The sequence below is a fragment of the Protopterus annectens genome, chromosome 4.part0 (assembly GCF_019279795.1).
Source record: "Protopterus annectens isolate FY-2018-M chromosome 4.part0, PAN1.0, whole genome shotgun sequence".
NCBI classification, from domain to species: domain Eukaryota; kingdom Metazoa; phylum Chordata; order Ceratodontiformes; family Protopteridae; genus Protopterus; species Protopterus annectens.
In genome coordinates this window covers 991,962,174-991,972,319 of record NC_056733.1, presented here as the reverse complement: position 1 = coordinate 991,972,319, position 10,146 = coordinate 991,962,174, and the positions used below count along the sequence as shown (strand labels likewise).

The 10,146-nt window shown below is 34.8% G+C and overlaps 1 pseudogene; it reads left to right on the top strand.

Moving 5' to 3' along the window:
- Positions 1–7,680: 7,680 nt before the first annotated feature.
- On the top strand, positions 7,681–7,799 carry LOC122800638 (annotated as a pseudogene).
- Positions 7,800–10,146: the final 2,347 nt, after the last annotated feature.

Sequence of the window (10,146 nt, the reverse complement as noted above, 5' to 3'; positions counted from 1 at the left end):
GGGAGAAATTCATCAGAAAACAAATTTAAAGGACATTAGTAGTGCCAGATTTCTACCAAGAAAAATGAATGATTAAGAGACCAAGAATGTTCTAAAAACCCCCCCCTTGGAATATGGTTTTTTAAAAATTTTTTTGGATTTGAACAAGAAAACTTAGGGATTTTTCCTAATTTAAAATTTTAAAAATATTTTTTTACCTAGTGACGAAAAAATTTCCAATGAACAGGGTTTTTTCCAAAATTTTTTTTAGGAGACCAGTTTAAGGCTTATTGGGCCAAAAATTGGGAATTTTTTTCTTTTTAAAGGGGATTTTTGGCAAATGAAATGTTCAGGGTGATTTTTGAAATAGACAAAATAAAACATTTTTAAACTTTTTGGGGCCTTTAAAGCAATTTGTTTTTGGAGTATTTTTAGGGGGGCGACCTAAAATTGTGGCTTTGGGAACATTAAACATTTTTTTAGGACATTTTCAATTAAAATGTTTTTTAATTTTACTTTTTAAAGGATTTCAAGGGAGGGGGGGTTTATTTTTTTATGGTCAAGAAACAGCTACAAATGTGGAAAACCCCCCAAAAAAAAAAATTTAAAGGACATATTAGGGGGGAGAATTTTTTTAATGAAAAATTTGGTTATGAATGTGGGCCGGGGGAACCTAAAAGGGGGACCCAGAATTTTTTCCCCATTTTGGGGTTTGTGTTTAGAAAATTTTTAAAACCAACCTTTGAAAGGGCCCAGGGGATAAAATCCTTAAAAAAAAAAAGGTTTTAAAAGATTTTGACCCAACCCCCAGTTAAAAAATTTTGGAAAAGGGATTTTTTTTTCCCTTTTTGTTGGGGGAAATTAAATTTTCCCTTTTTAAAAAGGGTTTAAAAAATTTTTAAACATCCCCAGTCTTTTTGGAGTGTAAAAGGGGGGGAAAAATTTTAAACATGCAAAACATTTAAGGGGAATATTAAATTTAACCACGTTTTAAAAAAATTTTGTTTGAATATACGGGTGGTTATTGGCTTTGTAAGTTGAAAGGGCATTGGGGAAAGACCAAAAAGAAAATTTAAGGGATTAAGGATGGGGGGAGAAAATGGACTATAAAAATTTTCCCCCTATGAAAAGCATTTTTTTCTTTTGGTGTTAAAAATTTAAAATGAAAATTATTCGGGGAAAAGGTTTGGTTTCTTGGTTTCCCCCCAGTTCGGGGGTTCAAACCTGTGTTAAATTAAACCTATTATTTAAAAATTATATACATGGGGTCTTTTAATGTTTTAAAAAAACATTTTAAAATTTAAAATTTTTAAGATTTAAATTTTAACATTTTAAAAGGTTTTTAAATAAATTTGGCAAAGGTTATTTGATTGAGGCATTTTCAATTTGTAATAACCCATGTGATTAAGGAGGGTTTTTAAGGGGTGTTTGTTGTTTTATATTTATGAAGATTTGATGAAAGACAATTTAAGAGTGTCCTAAAATTTTAGAATTTTTTTTTTGCCAGGGTTTTTCGGTTAATGTTTGGAAGGTAAATTCCCGATTTTTTTTAAATTGCATTAAGAGTTTTTTAAGGAAAACAAAAATTTTTTTAAGCAAAATTTTAAAATTTTAAAAAGAGGAAAAAAAAACAGATTGAATGAGAAAAAAACGTAAAAAAATTTGTTATTTTAAATTTTGACACGGGGGTGGGGTTTTTGGTTTGGGGGTTTTTTAACAAAAAGGGGAAGTGGAAAGTGGGGAGTTAAAATAGGTGTAAATGGGGGGGGGTTTTGGGGGGGGTTGGGGAAAAAAGACAGTTTGGAAAATTAATGGGGGGAAAGGTAATAAAAAAAATTGGGGAAAAGAAGAAGAAGAAGTGTGAGTTAAGCTAGCCAGGTGTGCTGGAAGAACAGAGCCATCTCTGGCATAGGTGCTGTTTAAGCAATGATTTGAAACTTTGTAAAGTTTTCTATATAACTGTGTGGGGGTTTCACGCAAGAGTTTTGACACATAAGGAGAGTAGAGAGAGTCTCCAGTAGCGTTGAATGTCTTACTGATACATAGTAACAGTTTATTGCTACAGCGAAGGTCTTTACTTGCTGTAGAGTACAGTAGAGTATTTTGTAAAGCTGGGCATTTGTCTGGAGAGTACAATTGGTTGTGGGCAATGGTTTGGGAGTTCAAGCCAGTTTTATTTTATTTATTTATTTATTTTTTTAATGCAAGGCAGTGATGTGTTTTATAAGGCTGGTTGGTTGCAAATGTAGTTATTTTATAGTAGCAGGAAGCTAGTTTAGTTTTATATGTAGTGTTGATATAAAAGGAAGGCAGTATGTTGCTGCTAAAATAATCCTTGCTTGATCTGTCAGGTAGTATTTAGCCCTATTGAGGGACCCAAGTTTTTGGTGAATTTTTTTGATGGATTGAAGTACGTAGTGATCAAATTTGAGGTTGTCATCTATTATGACTCTAACTAGTTTAATATGGCTTATGGTTTCTACTTTATTGCTATTACTTGAAGTAATATGAAATGTGTGTTTCTGGTTAAGGTGTTATTTTGGAGTAAATAGTAAAAGTTTGTTTTTTTTTGGGGGGGGGGCTTTAAGCAGTAAAGTAGAATTTTTCAGATATAACTCAATATTGGTGAATGATTTTTTTGTGACTTCCTATAATTTTGTTATGAATGGAGCTGAGCAGAAAAAGGCTGAATCATTGGCATATTGTATAAGAGTGGCAAGTGTTATTTTATAAGTCTATCTGCTAAATATCCTATATTTCACCAGTCTTTATTGTAGGTTCATAGGTACAAGAGTAACTAGGAATACACTACAGGAGACCAAGAAGCCTAGCCCAAATTCTCAATTGCCCCAAAGCAGTGTCTGGTTACATAAGTTGCCCAGAGTCAAATAATAATACAAATATAGGCTGAAGGTATTAAACCTTCGACGACAGAAAATAGGTTGTTAACAACTCATAGTCTTATCATCTGCACAAACTGTCAGGCTAATGTTAAAATTCTGTATTATCACTCTGTAAATTGTCAATGTAACTATATGATTGTACATGTTTATTTGTCATGGGTCATGGCTAAAATGGTCCTTTGACAAGTCCACTCAGCCAGTTAACAAAGTTTAAAATAAAAAAATGTATTTGTTTATGTTTGATGACTCAGCAAGTGGACTGATTCAGTGCAGAATGTTTATGGCCACTGTCTGAGCTGTAAAGTACAAAATCAGTGAGTAAAAAGTGTACTGATACACTAAAATGGTAGCACTGAGAATACATAATAATAATAATAATAATAATAATAATACTACTAATAATAATAATACTAATAATAATAATAATACTAATAATAATACTACTACTAATAATACTACTACTAATAATAATAATAATAATAATAATAATAATAATAATAATAATAATAATAATAATAATAATAATAATAATAATAATAATAATAATAATAACAGCATTAGGACCAAGTGTAGAGTTAATCTGCACTGAGTCAGGGACTCAACCTTAGAGTATGTAGATAAGTTACAGTGATTCCCAAGATGTTTGTAGGTACTCATAACCTTCAAAACCAAGGAGCCAGGGAGGATGTAGAGATAGGACAATTCTAGGAAGTAAGTGTGTCAAAACCGTAGCATGTGAGGAAGTGTCACACTTAGCTCTATTAGTGAGGAGTTGAAAATTCTTCCTAAAATTATTAAAATCATCCGTCTGTTGGTGATAAAGGGTATCATGTTCCACTGAGGATGTGTGTTGGGGCCCTCCTATCAATTTAAAACAAACATAACAGGAAAATTAATTTACAAGTAAAAATAATGTCATGCACAAAGAGCCTTTTATTGGCCCTTTGATTACATAACTATTGGAGGTTCTAACAAGCTATTTGTGGATGTACTATATATATCTTCATCATCGTGGAGAGAAATATAAAAAATATAAGAAGTCCTCCTTGGCACAGACCAAGACAGCTGGAATAGCAGACTTATCTTGCTGATGGATGTGAAGTTCAACTTAAACTGACTAAGTCAAGGTCAAACACAGCTCGGAAGAACGCATTTATATCATAACCTAATCAAAATTATTATGAGGTGTACACGACCCAACTGACAAACAGTTGTAATTTTTGTTTCATGTGCAATAATTACAAATATTCTTATAAAATGCATATGCTAATGTCTTAATCAGCACAATAAACAGTCACTGTACAGTGATCCCCAAATTCACATTAAAAATACTAAAATTAAAGTGATGTATGTAGAAGTGTGATCCTTCACCTACCTATAATCAATAAAATTGGACAAAATAGACTAGGACCTGATATGTCCTTGCGGAGGCACTGGGTCTGTTCTTAAGTTTACTTATAGCCATTGAAGATATGTTCTTCCCGCAGAAGAACAGAGGATTAAAGCACATTAAGTGTTGAAGATTAACTGCAGACACAATGCTCAAATGATAGGATGCCACAGAGTTTGGCCACAACAGAAAGCCATGAATGATCGGATACACATAAAACAGCTTTATCCTTTGGATGGACTGCAGAAAAGCTACTATTTTAGCTAAACCAGAGCGTATCGAGAAGGAGAAGCAGAAATCACAACCAGGAATCCAAAACTGTTTAAGAAATCTTTAACGACATAATGAGGAACGTTGATGCAGCACTGACTTTCAATATCAACTTCCTTAGCAGCTAGTAAAGCAACAGCAGTATCCAGCCAAACATGACATAACACATTGTATAAAAAGGTTTACTTTATTAAAATAACAAAGACAAATAAAAGGATAAGCACTTTTACACCTATCACAGGTGCTTCTACAGATCTCATGCACTCAGGAAGACTTAGGTATCTGAAAAGTAACACAAAACTTGATTAAAACACAATGAAAATCTTAATGAGAAAAAGCAAAAGATTTTTCACTTTTATAAGCTCATTCTCAACAAAGGGCTTTTACTTTTATTCCAGCTAGAAACTCTGCTCCAGCAATGTCCTAACAGATTTAAGACTTTTTGTTAGGAATGTTTCACTAAAAGCTGCATATGACAGTGTTCCCTCTCTGATTAATTCATTTAAGAAACCTAGCCAGTATACACCTGAAAACACATCACTAGCAGAAGAGTTTCTTAAGATGTGTGAACATGACTTTAGGGGAAGTACTGAGCCAGAAGCATGGAAAGTATTTTTCAATTTGACTGATGCTGAATTTTGAGCTTTTAATCAACTGATGTCATTAGATCAACTGCAAATACAACCTACTGATAACAGGGGTGGGGGGTAGGGGGTTGTACTCATGGACGATGCTCAGTATCTTTGTGCTATGGACTGTCCACTGGATGATTCCAACACGTATAAGAACTTAATAGCAGTGAGGTTGGTATTCTACTGAATGACATTCAGACATCTCTGGATGAGTTACTTATGGAAGGAACAATAGGGAAAGAGCTATATGAATACTTTCTAGCTAAGTACCCTACTATACCTGTCATGTATGGTCTTCCTAAAGTACACAAGTGTCTTTTTGACCTCACCCATGAGACCTTTTGTTTCATATCGAGGGTGGGCAACTGAGTCAGCTTGTATTTATGTGAAAAAGAACCGACATCCAGCAGCTAAATGGGTAAAATGTGTACTGAAGGACATGCGACATTTTCTCACTTTATTGTATGACTGGTCAATGAGATTTGATAACTCAGATTATATGCTTGTTGGTATTATTGACATCGTTCCATTATTCACCACAATTCCTAACAACTTAGATGTTGATTTTGTTAGACTGTTTTTATCTAGCTTCTCAGAATATAGCACTATACATATACACTTGCTATGCACTCTTTTAGAAATTATTATAGAACATAATGTTTTGGTTTTTAGTGATGAGTTTTATCTTCAGAAGTTTGGTGTAACGATGGGTACTATGTATGCCAATAGCTATGCCAACATAGTTATGGCACCTGGGAGCTTTCATATGTTTTGACTGACAATAATGAGTACCGTAGGTATATATATCTCTCTGTACCAGATTTGTTGACGATATCTTTTTGTTTAGATAGGATCCAATGATTTGTTATCTGAATTCATAGATTATTTGGATTGGACTAAGATTTCCTTAGAATCACATTGAATTGTTCATTTGAATCTATTGACTTTTTTTGAATGTCACAGTTTATAAGACGTGGCAGGTCTCAGTACTAAGTTATGTAAAAATAAACTGTAAGAAGGTGAATGTCCTGCATAGACAGAGTATGCATCCATACTGCATTCATAGAAATGTCCTGAAGGGTCCATTTTACAGGCTGTCTAGACTTTAATGTGATGAAGGTGTAATGCTAGATTCTTTTGCCCAACAAAAGAGAGACTTTATGTCGCAAGGTTATTCTGAGTTAGAGGTTGATGTGGCTAGAGGTGAAGTCTTAGGACACAGGGCTGATGTTGCTAAACCTTATTTTTCCACCAGACATGATGAGACTGGTAGAGTTCGTATGTACAATAGTAAGCTGAGGTTTTTTTTTTACTTATTCTAATGACATCCAGTTGGTATGTGATGTGATCAAAAAGAATTGACATGTTCTTACTATGGATGAGAAACTTAGAGGCTAGTACCTACCTATGAACCTATGAACCTAAGTTTGTAGTTTTAGTTTTAAGAATAATCATTCTTTGAAGCAGTTACTTTGCTATAAATCTATGAATAAAACTAACTAGCTGATTTCTAATAGAAAGGGTACATATCCTCGTAGATCATGCAGTATGTGCAGCTTTACTGATAGTCGCAGTAGTTATGTGAGCATTACAACTGGACATGTGCACCACTTCTACTTTTATGCAGATTGTAGATGTCAGAACCTTGTATACCTTGCTATCTGCGTGGTTTGTGCCTGCTATTAGGTTGAGAAGACCAATAGAGCATTAAGATTTAGAATACATGAGCAATGTAATGATAATTTGAAACAAGAAACTAAAAGTGCCCTTTCCGAGCATGTACCGGCTACTGATTCTTCACATAAGTTTACATTTGTGGTTCTAGAACTTTTTAAACCTAGTGTTAGGTGTGGAGATTTAAAGACCAGGACAGAATGTTTAGAAATTAAATGGATTTTGGAATTAAATGCTACTAATGGTACAGGTCGTAATGGCACTGTGCTTTTAAGAACAATACTAAAATCAAGAAAAAGAAACTCTCCTGTGACTGCCAAAGGTGGTTTCAAAAACTAAGCAAAAGGACTGTGTGAAAACTGAAACACATCACCACAGGCTACTAAAATTATACTCTTCAGAATAAAATAAAAACTTTAATTATTAAGACTTAAAATGAGATGTAAAGTGATAAAACAAAGCCCTTGTTGATTAGTATATGATAAGCACTTTCGGCTAAAAGAGATAAGTGAAGTACTACCCACTGAGGAGCAAAGGAAATCACGTCCTTGATGTTAGTATGCTTTAAATCCCTTTAGTAGTTGCAATATGGTTTATGACACAGAAAGTCTGTGTTGAGCTAAACAACTAGTGACTGCACATTTGTCTTTATGAAATGGATTTTGAATAATTATGTCCTTTGTGAAGTTCTCGCCAAGAGGAACTGATGACATCTATATGTGCTTCTGCCATTAATAATAGGAAAATGAACAATGGAATAGCAACATGGGCTAATGGTACAAAAGCTGTTCTAGCTTGGTATGTATCTATTTCACAAAGAAGCGGATTTTGCTTGGATGGCCAAACCACCTTGAATGCGCCCAATCTCATCTGATTTCTGAAGCTAAGTAGGGTAGGGCCTGGTTAGTACTTGGATGGGGGACCACCTGGGAATACCCGGTGCTGAACCAGTAACCCCATGGAGTTTGTTCTTATCAGCACAAGAAGTCAATTTTCACTATGTCTTTATGTCCTGTTTTTGCTTGACAGTTTGAACCAAGAGAAATTAATAACTGTCTCAGTAATGGAATTAGAACCACTAGATCTTTAGTCAAGTTTTATTAAAAAGGACTGATGTTATTTATACAAACCCTAAGTAGTTATATAAATCCCAAGTATTTACTGGGGAAAAAAGAACTGAAGTAACACCAACATTGACTAGTATTGACAAGACTGCCTTATCCTGGCATGTGCTCTTTCTTCAAGGAAATTGTCTTTATTTAGCAACTTGGAGTTGTGTTTCCTTGGAGGTCTTTGATTGGCTGTGAACTCATTGGTTTGAAAAAAGGTGTTTGCTTGGATTTAGCCACTAGATTGGTGTCTTATTCATTTATCTTAGCCCCGTGGAACCTGATTCTTTATGATCTGAGGAAGGCTTTTAGCTAAAAGTGCTTATCATATACAAATCAACAAGGGCTTTGTTTTATCGCTTTACGTCTCATTTTAAGTCTTAATAATTAAAGTTTTTATTTTATTCTGAAGAGCATCATTTTTAGAAGCCTGTGGTGGTGTGTTTCAGTTTTTACACAGTCTAATACTAAAATCAAGACCTCTATCTCATTAATGTTTTAATTGTGTATTAATTGTGCTTTAATCAAGTTTTGTTTTACTATTTAAATATCTAAATCTTCATGAGTGCATGAGATCTGTAGAAGCACCTGTGATAGGAGTGTAAGTACTTATCCTTTGATTTCTCTTTGTTTTTTCTTTTAATAAAGCATACCTTTTTATACATTCTGTCATGCCATGTTTGGCTGGATACTACTGTTGCTTTATATTTTGGACTTTTGGTTAATCCAGGCTTCACCCGTTAACACTGTTGTTCTTTGCTATTCCTGAGCAACTTGTTCATCAATTAAATCAGATCCATATTAATGCTAACAATATTATAACTGTACAGCCCACTATTGCAGTCTGATTGCCACTAAATGTCTGTCTTCCTTACATGTAGTTTAGCAGATAGCCTACAGTCTCATTGCTTCATCATATCTGGCCCACTGTGTGATGACCCACCACTGGACCAGTAATCAAGGAGCCTTGGTCCTCACCACTGGCAACAGTGGGGGATGTTCACTGAGAGGATAACAGCTACACACACAGTATTTCCAGATGCAGCTCTCTGCATCAAGTGCAATTTTCCTTAAGAGCACACAGAGACCACACTCAGTTTGGGGCTGGCACACAGAGACCACACTCAGTTTGGGGCTGGTTTCTCCCTCTTTCTCCAGATCCCCAATAACACTCCCCACTGGCACACATACAGAGCTGAGATCTCAGTTGAGTGACCAAGCCATGATCTCCAGCACCCTCTCTGTCCAACCAGTGCTTTGTGTCTCTGCCCAAGTAACTGACACACGCACTCTTTGATGTTTGACTTCCACACACACACACACACACACACACACACACACACACACACACCTGGGAAAGGCTGGCACAGGTTTACTAGCTATGCCCCATTCTGCCCAGACTATAAGGTAGTTTCCACTGCCACCAGTCACAACTTATCAGCTACTTTAAGGCCCTTAACAAATGGTGTCCAATCTTACTGTGTAATATTAATACTAATTTAAATGGTAGTTTGACCAAGAGCAAGGCTATTAGGAGTGGTCCACACAGTGTCATCAAATAAATATGCACATACTCTCAAAACTTAAATATTTCTACACAGATCAGCCACAGTGAAAGGTTTAAATATATTTAATAATAAATAAGAAAATAACAACACAATAATAAATATATATTCACAGTGACATCAAAGTCAAAACCACAGGAAATAGTGAAACTTCATTGCAGGACAGTCTCAAATAAATAAAGAGAAATATCTAAACTAAACTTCACTAAAGGCCTGACTGAATCCAGGAGAATTATACTATAAACTAAGAACTTAATAATAGAGCAAGGCAGATGTGGTGAATGGATCTTGTAGTTGTTGTCAGGTCCAAGACATAATGCAGAATGCTCTGTCTCACTAAGAGACTTCTCAAAATGATATATCAAATATTACTTTGGGGATAGCTTGCAAGATGACATCACTTTTGTCATCTGTCTTCTATTTCCCAGGCCAAACACCCCATTGCTAGAAGCTGCCAGCAATTAGAATGTACCTGTAAAAAATATATAGATAAGTGGTTTTACTCAGATCTTCGACATATGCTGGAAGTCATAAAACAATTGCATTCCTTCATTCTTCAAAAGTAGCAATTAGTTCACTCCAAGGAAAATACAGAAATCTTCCTAGCACAAATTCTGTGTCTCT